General features: G+C 47.4%; 1 protein-coding gene across 4 annotated transcripts in view; it reads right to left on the bottom strand.

Moving 5' to 3' along the window:
• The window catches only part of LOC129854329 (ankyrin repeat domain-containing protein 11-like), a 159,298-nt gene that overhangs the window by 40,451 nt on the left and 102,377 nt on the right, over nt 1-16,470 (bottom strand). For 3 of the 4 annotated variants that reach the window (XM_055921259.1, XM_055921261.1, XM_055921258.1), the window contains one exon: nt 10,481-10,548. The exons of the other annotated variant lie outside the window; for it this stretch is intronic. The gene's annotated coding sequence lies outside the window, so the exon portion shown is untranslated. The remainder of the gene's footprint in view (nt 1-10,480; nt 10,549-16,470) is intronic. 4 annotated transcript variants of the gene reach the window in all.

The following is a 16,470-nucleotide window of genomic DNA, read 5'->3' on the forward strand; positions in this document are numbered from 1 at the left end:
GTGGAGAGGCTACAGCCAGGACTAAGACACATCCCCTCTGCGTCATATCACTCTCTCTCTCTCCCTCCCTCCGCTTCTCTTCATGTCTCCCTCTATCGAGCCACTCCCTCTGCGGTCAGACAGAGGCCAACGCTTCACCTCACTGCGGGATGTCGTCGTTCTTCTACACACGCACACAGCGCCAATGAGGGGTATTCTGAAAGCCCTTGCTGCTACTGAGAAGATGAAAAGCAGATCGGTAGCCCACCCCCGCTCCTAACTCAGGCCTGTCATCAGGTCCACACCACTGCATTTTCCACTACAGCAGCTGCTCTCATTCTAAAAATGTAGAAAGCTAAACTGCCACAGACCCAGCAGCTGCACATAGTCATTCGGCATGGCGGGTGTATTTTGGGAGACTTGCCATATTATTCTCTCCGTGCATCTCCACTAGATACGGAAACAACTGCACAGTCTCCGGCATTCAATTTCTAGTGCTGTAATGTCTGTTATGGTTATAGTGTATGATCAATCACCAGCCTACACTGTCAATCATTCATTGTTGTCATAATCATGGTTTGCTAGATCACAGGAGTTATTGAGAGCTACCTAATGAGGGGAGAGCATGAGCAGTGAGGCCCTTCCTGCTGTGTGTACCATCCCGGCGGCTGTGCAGTCTATTTACATTTCATATAGGAGAGGGAGGCAGCACCTAGCCCTGTTTAGTGTGCAAATAGAGCCAGCCTGGCCCACTCCAGTACCCAGGCAACCTGGACCCAGATTGGCGGTGCAGCCCCTGACCCGCACAAATTCATTTCATTAGAGGCCTTTGTAGGGGGGGGGGAGACAAACAAGCCGAGTAGGGATGCATTAAGATGAACGGAGTGGCCTGGGGGGGGGGGGGGGGAGAGATGCGATGGAGGGAGCTCTGTCTCATCTCTCTCACCTGAGAGACCATAGGCCAGACAGACAGGACAGGACCTCCATTCAGACTGGACAGTGCCACCTGTCCACCCAGCAGTCTCTGGTCTGAGAGCAGGGGGCTGGAGAGGCTGGAATCCAATAACTTAATCTGATATTCGGAGCATGACAGCGTTCCCCTACACCTCTCTCTCTCCACTGTGGAGAGAGCACTCTGACCAATACAGCTCTGTGCTGCTGCTTGAATGCGTCTCTCTGGTAAATCATCTAGAGGTTGTGCCATATATTCTGCCACGCATCAGGGAAAGCTAGAGGCTGGGGGGAATTTAAAAAATATTTTTTCTACCCTCATATCATAAGGCTTCATCTCTGTCGCTGACTCACTCAGTGCTCCTCCCCCTCCACGCATCCTTCCTTTCCTCATCCTCCTTTCTCTTCTCCCATCCAAAGCTCAGCATCTGATCCTACCATCTCCTGGACAAACAGAAATGAGAGAAAGGCAGAGCGCCTGACATAGCCACAATAATAATACACACTGGGCTTGTTGCCTAGCAACGCGGGACAGGGCACATGTACCCGAACGAGCTGACAGAAAGAGAGAGCGTGTGAGAGGGGGGAGGGATGTAGAGAAAGCCAACAGCGCTGGAGTAATCATGGTAATGTATGCCTCTGCATACTAAGCCTAGCCAGCGATGAGGATCCATTTCTGCCCTTCACCTTCTGAAAGAGTAAGACTATTTTCCCTGTGCAGTCTCTCCACCCTAGTCTTACAGAGATGGGGATATTCCACATGAAACACCATGGATACACAGACATCCACAGCGACACGCCCGGGGTTCGAGAGATGCTCGAGGTGTCACAGTCGTCATGCTGCCCAGTCCTAACTAGCCTCTGGAAGAAAGAAAAAACATCAATGGAGAACAGTAAGGGGACTGTGCAGTTTTCCCGAGCAACCAATGCTAGCCAAGAAGCTACCTAGTTTGTTTTGATTCAATGAAGGGATAGCTAGCTAATTATTATTGAGTAGCTTGTATCTAGGAGCAGGATGGGCATGGTACGGTTACCAGCTATACTACACACTGAAATGTCACCATCCTGTTATCAACATACAGGGTACTGGGATTGGTGGCAATTGCACACCCTTATTTACCTTGACTGACTCCTTTTCAATAAAGTGAACTGATTTAGAGGCACTTCAGCTAATTAAGGGCTCTACCAGTGATGAGGGGAGGCGCCTCTGATCCGAAGGAGGGGAACTAGGGTAGTAGAGCAGGGATTGGGCGGAGACAGACCGATTTAAGGAACAACTACAGTAAGGCGACGGAGGGCAACACACGTTACTCTAAAAGTCACACTGTCTCTACATAAGCCAGGGTAGATTTCACCCTCTTAACGTACACTAACATAAAACATCGAGGCTAGGCTGGAGCTTTAAATCATGAATTCGGGGGGAACGTGCATGCCGAATCCCAAACAAATTCGGGAAAATGGGCCAGTCGACTACTCTGCCCAAGCATTATGCATACACACCACACACACACACACAACTTAAAACCATGCACACAAAGCACCTAGCTAGCCTCAAACCTGGAGCCCAGCAGGCCATCTCCATAATGAATAGTAAATCTGCTTTACTCTACGATAGCTCTAGCATCACTAGTAGGATGCTCTGAATGGTTATTGGATTTCCACCTAGTACTGCACACGCATTGGCCATATAAAAAAGGCCATTTCATAATGCATATTCATACAGATCAATGGAGCGTGTAACAGGGAGTCCATCAAATCAGAAGTGCATTAACGTTGGGCCTATCAGCAGCTAGGAGGCCGGTGCTATTGCCATGGCAGCGAGCTAGATAAAGCCATACTAGACGAGGATCCCAGCAAAACAAAGCCTAGCTCACTGCTACAATGGCACTGCTGTAGTATTTACTTACGTCCATGGGACCTGTTAAGTGTCATTACAGTAACTCACTAGGGGCCATCATCCCACCCAAATGCTTTGCACCGAACCTGCTTCTCAAAGATCTAGAAATTAACATCAGTGGATCACAACGATGACAAACAAGACTGGGCCATCTCGCTTTACTTCCTCTGAATGTAGAAGGGAGCTGGGGGTAACCACAGTAGTTCCTCAGAGCTCAACGGCCGATCTGGAGGGCCACGACGGGATTAGCTTTGAGCAGCTTCTCACAAGCTCCTTCACACGCATGTAGGCTAATACACACAGTAACAAGCCCCCGCACCTCACTCAACCCCTTCCACCCATCTCACTCAACCCCCCCCCCCCCCCTCACACACACCGACGCACTCCACAACTAATGAGCTGAAGCCTGAGCCTGGAACTCACAGCCCTGAGAGGGGGAGGGCCTGAAGACCTGCCGTGCCTCAGTGGGGGAGGAGAGCTTACACACATATGTGAACAATGAAGGCTTACGTGTGTGTACGTAGATCAAACATGTGCCTATGGAGGGCAAAGAGCAGCACGTCATTGCATGTCTAGGCCAGGTTGCAGAATGTAGAGCAGTCAGAAACCAAGTACTGTACTGCTGAAACACTGCCCTTTACAATGCGCTTTGACCGGCGCCAGCGATTAAATCAATTCAACTCACGTTGACAACACAAAAACACACCCACATTCACAAAGCTAGGATACATAAACAACCTGTTAGTGTGTGACACACCCACATCTGTGGAGGGAGCTGTGTGTTGTTCTCCCTCACGCTGTTATGTTTATATTAACTGCGGCGTCGGCGTGGTCCTTCTAGGAAACCGTGAGAATAGCCGTGACACGCAGACTGATAAGAATTGGAGTCAGAGTGCTATGGCCAGCCACGCGGCACTGGTAGAGGTGAGGGCTGCAGCACCTGCCAAGCCAAATCTTGTCAGGATGAGACTGCAGCCAAAGAAAAGCGGGGGAACGGCAGAACGACACCCGTCCCCATCAAACATACCCCTTACGACCTCACACTGGACATGAGGCCCATCTTTCAATTCCCTACTCCTGAACTGAAATGAACACACGCTATGGGGGACTGACACATTTCCGCCTTTGAAATTATATTACCATCTCGAATCAAAATGCTAGCGTTAAGGACACCAGGGTAGTATCAACATGGTTTCTGTGCACTGAAAGGACCCAAGTATCCAAACTCATGAAAATTCTGCTCAGGTGTTTCCCATTTACTGTGCTACAAATGAATCAAATGAAAAGGAGAGAGAAAGAAGAAATAGCTAGCATGGTTTCTCACAGATAACATTCAGCAGGAACGTCACTGCCTACCAGTGTGTATGTGTATATAATCAGTGTGGGTGAATTAGTGTGTGTGTGTGTGTGTGTGTGTGTGTGTGTGTGTGTGTGTGTGTGTGTGTGTGTGGGTGAATTTGTGTGTGTGTGTGTGTGTGTGTGTGTGTGTGTGTGTGTGTGTGTGTGTGTGTGTGTGTAAGAGAGATAAATGTGAGGCGCTGTGACTAGGGCTCCATTAATTAAGGATTATGGGAGGAGGTAAAAATAACCGTGGAGCGGAGCAGGATAATGAACAAAGCACGGGGGAGGAACACAGGGAGATGGGATGTGACCTTTACCAACATGAGTACGAAAACGTCATCAAAACAATTCGCCATCAAGCTCTGCCTGCACCCATCTTGTCGTGCCAGGATGAAAAAGCTGTCAAAACCTTTCCCCGACGTAACGGGATTACGCAGTCATGTGTGAAAGACACTCAGTAGATTACTGATGGGATGGGAAGCGTGGAGCTGGCAGGTTTACCAGAGAGAACATGGCTGGAGAGCTTTCTCAGGCCTCTCAGCCATACTAGTGTTGTAAATGTCTGCCACTGCTAAGTTAGCTCCTTGTGGGTCAGTAGCCTAGATCTTACTGGGTGTGTGTGTGTGTTTCTGGGGCTCCTAAGAGCAAGCTCGGGCGCCAAGACAGTCCGAGGCCCCAGAGCCCAGACCACAGGCAGGCTGACAGGGGACAGATGGCAGGGCTGCCTGAGACAACAGCATAAACAACCATGAGGAGTGGAAACCCGATCCCTCACAGTGGAAAAAACCCTCAGTGCACCAGGCAGGCAGAACAGCAGAGAAAACACTGACATTATACCACCTCATTCCACATGGAGCCTCTCTGGCTAGGGAGCAGATTCACAGGAATCCTGGCCTGACACACACGTCCTCTCTTGCTCTATGGGGAAGTTGATTGGGAGCGTTCCGGGGGACCAAACAGAATTCTAATTTGTCCTGGTTCAGCAGTAGCAGTGGCATGAGAGGAGCCGCTCCCTCAGATCCCAGATGAATTATATATCTATAAGCCAGATGAAAGGCCTCTAACAGCACAGCATGGCAGTCTGAGAGCTGGGGCGGGGCCTGGGGTGCTGCTACGCACCCCATACTGCCCACTGGGAGGTGGCTGGCTAAATAGGGTACAGCCAGGGATCCACCGTGTGTGTGTGTGTGTGTGTGTGTGTGTGTGTGTGTGTGTGTGTGTGTGTGTGTGTGGCACTGGACTAAGGGAACCAATGGGCTGGAAAACACTGAAAGCTTGGCCAAGGTGAACGTCACACTCTAACGAGCTCAGAAGTTATTTCCCAGCGCCCACGCCCCCATAGGGATCACTGTATAACTTTGGAACATGTTCCCCACCAAGCACACAAGCAATTACAGCCACAGATGACCTGGAGCAGGCTGGCTCCGCTAAATATGCTCTTTCCTTCTGAATACATTCCACCTCCAGCTCTGTCATTCAGTCACTCCCTGGTTTCCCCTTTCTATCCTCTCTGCAATGTTGTCCTCCCATACATGTATTCTCATTGCTACTAAATGAAATCACCATTGGCCACCACTGAGCCCCACATATCCAGGGCAGCCCCCTCCCTCAGACAGACACACTGTGTCCACAGCCGGCCAGACCTGAGCCACACAATGGAACAATCAATACTCTCATTAGACAAGTAGACCCGCACCAATTAGTGGTTTGGACTAGTGCCATCTAAGAACCCTTCCACTGAACCAATGACACCGGTCAACAAATATGGCAGTTTCCAATGACTAGGCTACATGGGCTAGTCAGAGGAGATGTGAATGGATTAGTGTTTCTCTCTGCTGCCTGCAGTGGATTCTAATGCAGGTCTGTTATACCCAATTCACATAGGACTTGCGGCACATTGCCTGAAAAAAAAGAATTGGGCAATGTTTATATGGTCCCCTTTCAAAAAGCCAAATGTTGACAACATTCTTGTCACCATTCGCCTTTCATATCGCCATTGCTTTTGCCAGGAAGGAGCGAGAGACATTAAACTTGGACCCTGTTGTGATCATTGTCACGGTAACCGGAGTGACAGGAAGCTCGTGAATGCAAATTCCTCAGACAGAAATATGATTACGAGGTCGTTTGGTGGAAATAAAAGTTTTGGCTTTGATACCGGAAATACCTTTCAGATATAAAGAAAACGCGAAAAATAGTTGGCGGTATGTTAAGTTGGTGGGAAAATGTCTTGGCAAGCTGAAGCGTCACTGAGCTGTGACTGGCTGCCCATGTTGTGTATGTCACTGGGCAGTAAACAAACTCCACACATGTGTAAGGGGAGAAGAACGAGTAAAACCCTTGATTAAGAGACAGAGGGTGTATCCCGTTTAAATAATGAATATGTGGACGCACAGGCAGAGAGGAGATGGAGAGGAGAGGGAGAGAGCAAGAGAGAGAGGAGAGAGAAAAATGAGAGAGAGAAAAAGGAGAGTGATTGAGAAATAGGCCTACTACCTATAAGCTCACATGATTTCACAATGCTGAAGGAAAGATGGAATGAAACAGTCTTCCTTCCCCCTCATAGCGGACGACTAGACAATGTGAGAGCAGCAGCCACTGAATTCAGAGCACAGCCTCACGCTACAATGCATTCTGGGAAGTCCTCTCCATTAGCAGGGCTGGAGCGGGGCACACACACACACACACACACACACACACACACCTTGTTCAAGGGAGCAGATGGAATTGGGAGGTGGTGGGGAAAGGAAAGGAAGCCCTGCTACCTTCCAGTCAACATCACCTCTTCCTTCTCAGAAAAACAGCTAAGCTTGGAGAGATACCTAGCTAGCAAAGAGAACTGCACAGCACACAGCAGGGTTTTAGCCTGCGCTAGGCAGTGGACACAATGGCAACAGATTCACATTCTGAGCTTGTACAGAACCATGGACATCTCGAAGAGCAGCTTGGCCGTGCCAATTCCTGGGGCAGCACTGAACCAGACTAGCACCATTTGCCCTGGTGCTCCCTCCCCCACAATGACTGCAGAGTAGAGCAGGCCTTGAGGCCGGCTGGCACAACACTCCTGAAGTAAATATCAGTAAATTGGGAAAAGTAATGAATCATCCCCGCTTCCAGCAGCCAGTATTGGGTCTGAGTGCTTTTAAGAGGCTCCGAGCAGACTTCCTCACTGATTTTAATACAGGCTTTTTACACAAGTGTTAACATAAAGCCAACCCGTTCACCACTTTAACCCAGGCCTCCTCCATTATTGTGGCTCCTGCAGAATGTACATTGTGGAATACCATACATCTGTACCCAGTGAGAGACTGTCTGGCCCTAGTATTACAGAGGCAGAACGAGGGGGAAGGCTGACACGGTGATACCAGGTCATTTCTCACAGGAGCTATTTGCATTCAGTAAGAAGGCGTAATGTTCTTCTGTTTACGTCAGTGCAATGCCAACAGTGCACAGCTTTGCTGTATGGTATGCTTCCCTATAGGGTTTGCCGACTGGGCTAAAATGGCTCCAGTGTGCTCAAGCCAGGGAACCAGGGCTGTGTGGGCGGCTTCAGCAGGATATCAGGGTCTTTGGGACACACGCACTCCAGCTATGAGCGGAGTCCGCTGTGTAAAACAAAAGATCTGAGTCACAAGACCGCCCCGGCAGAGCTGGTCAGCTGAACATGGTAGTCTGTCCACACTCACCACATGTGAGGGGTGAGCGTCAACAATGACTTCACAAATCCAGACCAATGTTTTCCTTTGACAACCATACATCAAAGAAATGGTTCTCTTGCACTCTGGGCCAAGAAATGTGCTTTCCTTCAATGTGTGCCTCAGTTGACTGTGGTGGAAAAACACTTGTATAGCTGTGGCTGGTGTTCCTCCTTCCCATAGTGTCTGTATTTGAGCCTTGCGCCTGCTCCTGGCCCCAGGCAGGACAAAGAGCCCTGGCTATTGAGCCCTGGCCTGATTTAGCCCAGGCAGGGAGCAGCAGTGTTTGGCCCCTATTGGGTATCAGCTCAATGGCTGGACAGGCTTCTCTGTCACAATGGCCACTCTGTTCTGGAGCCTCATTGGGGGAGTGGGGAGGCCATGACCCCTCAGACTCAGGGAGGGGGTTGATGAGGGTAAAAAGGGGGGCAACAGACAATTTGGCTCAAACCAGTGCATTGTGGATCTCTTCTCAACTTATTCCTCTCTCCTCTTTTCTATGTCAAGAATACAAATGAATGACCTGTCCAGCAGAAACCATGTTTTATTTATTTATTTATTTACCGTTATTTTACCAGGTAAGTTGACTGAGAACACGTTCTCATTTGCAGCAACGACCTGGGGAATAGTTACAGGGGAGAGGAGGGGGATGAATGAGCCAATTGTAAACTGTGTGACGTACTTAACACTAGAAAGGCCTCGAGGAACACCCCCTTACAGCCAATGACGTGTCTTTTGGACATTTCAATCTGCACCTATCTCATCATACAATTTCACAATTCATAGTACTGTCACCGATCAGACTATTGCCAATTGAATCTTGTCGTTAGGCTAGCTCGATTAATGTGTGAAATGAGTTTCAATATAGTTTAGGTATAGTTTTGATTTGCCATCTGCGCAGGCTGGCTGGCTGTGAATGACTGGTGGTGAATGGGGGGGGGGTGACATGTCCTCTTAAAACTGCGTACAACACAAATTACTGTTTGTGATATTAAGATTCTAACAGTGTGTTGTTATATAGACTTATTTAGGAAAAGTCAAGGACGGGGGGGGACAACTATCAAAATGGCAGAGTAATTAAACATGTAAATGAGTTGTCCACATGACGTTGTTGGCTTTTCTACTGTTAAAAGCACACACTTCATCATTCTCATGGATTCTGTTATTGTTCTTATTGTGTTACTTTATATTATTACTTTTTATTTTTGTCTACTTGGTAAAAAATGTCTTCTTGAACGGCACTGTTGGTTAAGGGCTTGAAAGTAAGCATTTCACGGTAAAGTCTGCACTTGTTGTATCGGTGCATGTGGCAAATAAAGTTTGATTTGCTATGGTCTGTGTTGGCCAAGCTTTTAACCCCATGACATCAAATATAAAGTGAGTCAAAACACCAGCCTGACTCATCACATTGCATCAATGGAGGGAAAAGACATGAACACCAGAGCCACAACACCCTTTCCCTGCGTCCGTCCGTCCGTGTATGTGTGTGTGTGTGTGTGTGTGTGTGTGTGTGTGTGTGTGTGTGTGTGTGTGTGTGTGTGTGTGTGTGTGTGTGTGTGTGTGTGTGTGTGTGTGTGTGTGTGTATTTATATATATATATATATATATATATATATATATATATATATATATATATATGTGCTCCAGCTCTGCAGTCCTGGACAGAGGCGCAGGCCCTGAGGGGATAGTTCTCCCCTTTTTCACAGGGCATCACCATTCTGTCTGTAATCAAAGCTGCAAGACACTTCCAGACACCAACTCCAACCAGATGTATGCAATTTATACAATTAAAGCTTTCCCCTAACACTTGGCAGCTCTACCGCAACACAGGCACTTCTCATCAGCCTGAGCCTCACATAGCCCCTACCTAACCCAGGGAGCTACATCAGCTCTCTCTCACTCTCTACCCATGTCTCAAACATCCAGCCCCGCTCTTGTATGTCTGAAAGCTTTACACAGCAGAAAGAGAGGCAAGAGACAGGCAGGCCTCTCCTGAAGCTATGAGCTCTCCCTCTCCTGCCGTGCTCCCTCTTTCAGCCTGGAATTTCCTGTTGATGGCCCACTGCTAACACCCCACTCACTCTCATGGAAAAATTTGACAAGCTGCAAACATTTTATCTCCACGAGCACGAAGCCAATCAGCGAAAAGAGGGAGAGAATGACAAAGTGGAGAGAAAAATGAGAAACATGTCGTTGAGGGTTTTGGCGTACCAGGAGTTGCACCACACTGGCCCAGAGTCCTAATTATCCAGCCAGAGACAAGGCCTGGTAAGGCTGTAATGATACACCACTGCTCGTGATACAGACACCTCTTGATAGCACAGAGATTAGGCCTAGGATGGTCTTGTCAGGCAGCCTGCAGCATGTGACTGGGCCAGCAGACATGTGGAGTGCAGAGAGAAAGAGCTGCTGATATAATACAGCTCTATCAGATAAGCCAGGCCAGGGAGAGAGAGGGGGACGTGGGAAGGAAGGGAGGGAACATCAGGTAGGCTGGCCTGGGCTGAGACGGATAGACATGTGGGCAACAGATTGGATGCGTTAGCTAGTGTCAGTGGCAATTGTTTTTTGTTTGGGCTGGGTGGAAAACAGAGCCGAGGAGGGCGGCCCCGGGTCTTACCAGTTGAACAGCAGGGGCACGGGATCCACGACAGCCTGGGCGCTCACAGGACAAGGGGTGCATTGAAACTGGGGAGAAGGGAAAGATGATACACGCATGAGAATGTGCAGACTGCATACCCGGCCTCATGTTCCCTCCACATAGCTCCCATTTCCCCCAACCTCCCACCTCCCTAGTGGTTTCCTGACGCTCTCCCTTTGCATGTCTCTCTTATGTTCCAGTACAGCGTTGCTCCTAAATGGACTTGGCCAACACTGTGAAAGATAGTCTAATACATCTCAGCCCAAATAAGGACGTAACGACGGGATGTTTTTAGAGAGTGTGGTTGAGTGACTCATCAAAATCCTCAGTATGCTCCTTTCATCAAGAGGCACGCTCACACTGACACAAAAGAAGACCCAGGAAGGGGAACACAAAAGGACACACATGTGCGCACGCTAACGGCTCCGAAAAGTAGGCCAGGGCATCTAGCTGTTCTTCAAGGCCTCTGCTTCATTTCTAAACGCCTGTGACAGGCGTCTGCATCTAGCCAGCCTTCCATCCCCCACCACAAGACTCCTGTTTAGTGTTCCCCTGACACACATCTTTCCAGGCCTTCCCTCTTCAGTGTCGTAACACACACATACACACACACGCACACACGATTGCATAACAGCATGTGGGGAGCGGGGGCCCCTGTGCTGTGAGTGGGGGGGGGGGGCATAGGGAGAGAGCTGGGGCTCCACTCAGTCTGAGCAGAAGGCCATATTCATATGCAGATACTGGGGGCCATGTGTGGCGAACAGGAGAAGAATTGCCTTCCCACACTGGAACCAATCACTTGTTCACAGTGAAGACTTCCAGGAAAACAGAAATGGAAACAAATAAAAACAAAGCAATTACACACCTTCTTTCCACCCGTTGTGTAACTTAAATAGGGCTGCCTTTATAAACAGTCCCAGACAAACATGAAGAGGGGCTTAAAGCGGATTTAAATCTCATCTGCCGGGCTGCAGCAGCCAACAGGTTAAAAAAGATTGGGGAAAGTTGCATGGAGGCTCAATCTCAACGTGGCATAATGGCCCCATTTTAAAAATGTCATTTTGTCAGTAAGATGCCAACTTTAAGAGCAGAACACATCCACTATGGCTATTAACTTGAGTTTACAGCCAAAACACTTAAGATTGCTACAAGCTCTACGCAGATGCAAGATTGAGTGTTGCTCGCCCCTACCTGGGCTCGAACCAGGGACCCTCTGCACACATCAACAGCCACCCTCGAAGCATCGTTACCCATCGCACCACAAAATCTGTGAAAGGGGAACAACTACTTCAAGGTCTCAGAGCGAGTGACGTCACCGATTGAAAGGCTATTAGCGCACACCCCGCTAATTAGCTAGCCATTTCACATCGGTAACATCAGCAACTGTTCAACCAGTAAACCAAACAACAAGAAAACCCCAAAAAACGTATTCTGTTTAGAAGTAATAACTTAGCCTGTAATAACTGATTACAGGGTATTGTGAAATGGTAGAACCTGATGGAGCCAACTAGCTAGCCATGTGGTTTATTGTTTTGTGAGAAAACATGACATTATTTTTTAGCTGATATGGGAATGAATACACAAGCAGCATATCAAACAGGGGCAGTGTTTCACACTCTTAAGGATCGGACACGTTTTCTCTCTCAATTTTCGCCTAAAATGTCATACCCAAATCTAACTGCCTGTAGCTCAGGACCTGAAGCAAAGACAAGCATATTCTTGATACCATTTGAAAGGAAACACTTCGAAGTTTGTGGAAATATTAAATGAATGTAGGAGAACATAACACATTAGATCTTGTAAAAGACAATACAAAGAAAAAAAAGTGTTTTTAATTTTTTCACCATCATCATTAAAATGCAAGAGTAAGGCAACACTATTATACCAGCTGAGGCGCAATTTGATGGCAGCCACTAGATGGCAGCAGTGTGCAAAGTTTTAGACCGATCCAATGAACCATTGTATTTCTGCTAAAAATGTATCAAGACTGCCCAAATGTGCCGAATTGGTTTATTAATACATTTTCAAGTTCATAACTGTGCATAACTTGTATTCAGCGCACGTGACAAATAAACTTTGATTTGATCTCTCCTCAAACAACAGCATGGTACTTTTTCACTGTAATAGCTATGGTAAATTGGACAGTGCAGTTAGATTAACACGAATTTAAGCTTTCTGCCCATATCAGATAAGTCAATGTCCTGGGAAATTTTCTTGTTACTTAAAACATCACATTGGTGCATGTTAGCTCAACCGTCCCGACGTTAAGGTCACATCGGCAAGTGTAAGAATATTTGCTTGGGCATATTTTTCAATTATAAATCTGATTATTTCACATGGAGATGTGGGAAGATAAAAAAGCAAGTTGGTGCCGACAGATAGGAGCTAGAAGAAGAGCTGCCCTAAGCAAGTTATTTCTTACATTATTAGCCCAGGATTTTTTTGTGTTATTGCATACGGCCGGAGCAAACGTTTGGATATCAGAGTGGCGGTAACTCAGCAGCATTACGACCAGGAATACGACTTTCCCGAATTGGATACTTTGTTCGTACCCCCCAGGGCAATTGAACTGATTCCAGATGCTGATCCAAAATACCGCTGGAGGAGAAGAGGTATTCGGAATGGACTTCTAGTCTGACTCAGGAGGGGTGAACACCATCCAGGGCTTCTGAGTATATTACTCGTTAATGTTCAGACTCTGGATAATAAAGACGACAAGCTCAGGGCGAGGATCTCCTTCCAGAGCGACATCAGGGATTGTAACATACTCTGTTTCACGGAAATATAGCTCTCTCGGGATATACTGTCTTAGTCCATATAGCCAGCTGGGTTCTCAGTACATCGCACAGACAGGAATAAAGAACTCTCCAGGAAGAAGAAAGGGCGGGGGTGTATGTTTCATGATTAACTACTCATGGTGTGATTGTGATAATGTACAGAAACTCAAGTCCTTTTGTTCACCCGACCTAGAATACCTCAATCAAACGCCGACCGTATTACCTCCCAAGAGAATTCTCTTCGGTTATAGTCACAGCCGTGTATATTCCCCCTCAAGCAGATACCACGACTGCCCTCAAAAAACTACACTGGACTTTATAGAAACTGGAAACCACATTTCCTGGAACCGCATTTATTGTAGCAACGGATTTAAAAAATTGTGCGGAAAACACTATCAAAGTTCTACCAACACATTGACTGTAGCAGCCGCTCTGAGAAAACAAACCACGAATATCAAGATTTTCCGAAACGCCTAAAAGACCCTCCCTTCGGCAAATCTGATCACAGCTCCATTTTGCTCCTCCCATCATATAGGCAGAAACTCAAACAGGAACTACCCATGCTAAGGACTATTCAATGCTGGTCTGACCAATCGGAATCCTTGCTTCAAGATTGTTTTGATCACGCGGTTGGCGTGATATGTTCCGGGTAGCATCTGAGAATAACATTGAGGAATATACTTAGAGTTTATCAGGAAGTTAATCAGAGATGCTGTACCCACTGACTATTAAAACCTACCTAAACCAGAAACGTTGATAGATAGCATTTGTGCAAATCTGAAAGAGCGAAACGACGCATTTAACAATCGCAAGGTGACAGAATATGGCAGAATAAAAACAGTGTAGATATTCCATCCGTAAGGCAATCAAAACAGGCAAAACGTCAGTCGACACACAACGTGGAGTCCCAATTCGACGGCTCAGATACGAGACGTATGTGGCAAGGACTACAGATAATCAGACTACAAAAGGAAAATCAGCCACGTTACGGACACCGACGTCTTTCTTCCAGACAAACTAAACACCTTCTTTGCACACTTTGAGGACAATACAGTGCTCGCTACCAAGGACTGTGGGCTCTCCCCTGTGGCCAATGTGAGTAAGACATTTAAACATTTTAACCCTCGCAAGGCTGCCGGTCCAGACGGCATCCATACCTGCGTCCTCAGAGCATGCGCAGACCAGCTTGCTGGAGTGTTTTACAGACATATTCCTCCCTATCCCAGTCTGCTGTCCCCACTTGCTTCAAGCTGTCCACCATTGTTCCTGTACCCAAGAAAGCAAAGGTAACTGAACTAAATGACTATTGCCCCGTAGCTCTCACTTAAGTCATCATGAAGTGCTTTGAGAGGTTAGTTAAGGATCATATCACCTCTACCTTACCTGACACCCTCTTCAATTTGCTTACCGCCCCAATAGATTCACAGACAATGCAATCACCATCACACTGCCCTATCGCATCTGGACAAGAGGTAGACCTACATAAGAATGCTGTTCTTTGACTATAGCTCAGCATTCAACACCATATTACCCTCCAAGCTCATCATTAATCTCTGGCCCCTGGGTCTGAACCTCACCCTGTGCAATTGGGTCCTGGACTTCCTGTCGGGCCGCCCACAGATAGTGAAGGTAGCAAATGACACCTCCACTTCGTTGATCCTCAACACAGGGGACCCACAAGGGTGTGTACTCAGCCCCCTCCTGTACTTTGTTTTCACCCATGACTGCAAGGCCACACACGCCTCCAACTCAATCATTAAGTTTGCAGACACAAGGGTAGTAGGCCTGATTACCAACAATGACGAGACAGCCTACAGGGAGGTGGTGAGGGCGCTGGAAGCGTGGTGCCAGGAAAATAACCTCTCACTCAACGTCAACAAAATAAAGAAGCTGATCGTGGACTTCAGGAAACAGCAGAGGGAGCACCCCCCTATCCACAACGACGGGACCACAGTAGAGAAGGTGGAAAGCTTCGAATTCCTCGGCATACACGTCACTGACGATCTGAAATGGTCCACCCACACAGACAGTGTGGTGAAGCAGGCACAACAGCACCTCTTCAACCTCAGGAGGCTTATACATATGCACAATTGAGAGCATCCTGTCGGGCTGTATCACCGTCTGGTACGGCAACTGCACTGCCCGCAACCGCAGGGCTCTCCAGAGGGTGGTGCGGTCTGCCCAACGCATCACCAGAGGCAAACTACCTGCCCTCCAGGACATCTACAGCACCTGATGTCACAGGAAAGCCAAAAAGTTCATCAAGGACAACAAGCACCCAAGCCACTGCCTGTTCACCCCGCTATCATCCAGAAGGCGAGGTCAGTACAGGTGCATCAAAGCTGGGACCGAGAGACTGAAAAACAGCTTCTATCTCAAGGCCACCAGACTGTTAAATAGCCATCACTAGCCAGCTTCCACCCGGTTACGTAATCCTGCACCTTAGAGGCTGCTGCCCTATATACATAGACTTAAAATCACTGGCCACTTTAATAATGGAATACTAGTCACTTTAATAATGTTTACATATTTTGCTTTACTCATCTCTAATGTATTTCCATCTATGCCACTCCGACATTGCTCGTCCTAATATTTATATATTTCTTAATCATATTCTTTTACATGTGTTTATTGTTAGATATTACTGCACTGTTGGAGCTAGAAACAAGAATTTCGCTACACCTGCAATAACATCTGCTAAACGTGTATGGGCACAATAACATTTGATTTGATTAGCTAGGCTGCCAACTTGCTAATACTACATGCAAGGGAAGGCGACTCTTCATTGGTTTCACAAAATGAAAAGATAAAAAACGTTGCTATTGCCCCCTTGTGAATGGGAGCGGCGAGGATATCACATGACCTAAAAAGGTGTCCGCTACTCCAGATATCCCATTCCGCCCACGAACACGCACGTAGATCAACGGAGTGAAGCTTGTAGTAACCTTAAGGCCTGGCTACAAACAAGAACATAGCAGTGGGGGGGCCTCCTACCCTATGATTTACATTTCTTGACATCAAACCGTTGGGTTCAGGTGTTAACTGTTCCATCTAGGCAGTAAGAAACAAAATGTATCAGAGAAGGATGTGATACCCATGAGAAGAAAGTCGTTTCCCATTAGACAAGGAGAACACACGATGGTTGTTTCATGGAGTCAGGGTTTGCATTAGCTTTTAGAAATATGCGTTATC

This window comes from Salvelinus fontinalis, chromosome 4 (genome assembly GCF_029448725.1).
Source record: "Salvelinus fontinalis isolate EN_2023a chromosome 4, ASM2944872v1, whole genome shotgun sequence".
Classification (NCBI taxonomy): domain Eukaryota; kingdom Metazoa; phylum Chordata; class Actinopteri; order Salmoniformes; family Salmonidae; genus Salvelinus; species Salvelinus fontinalis.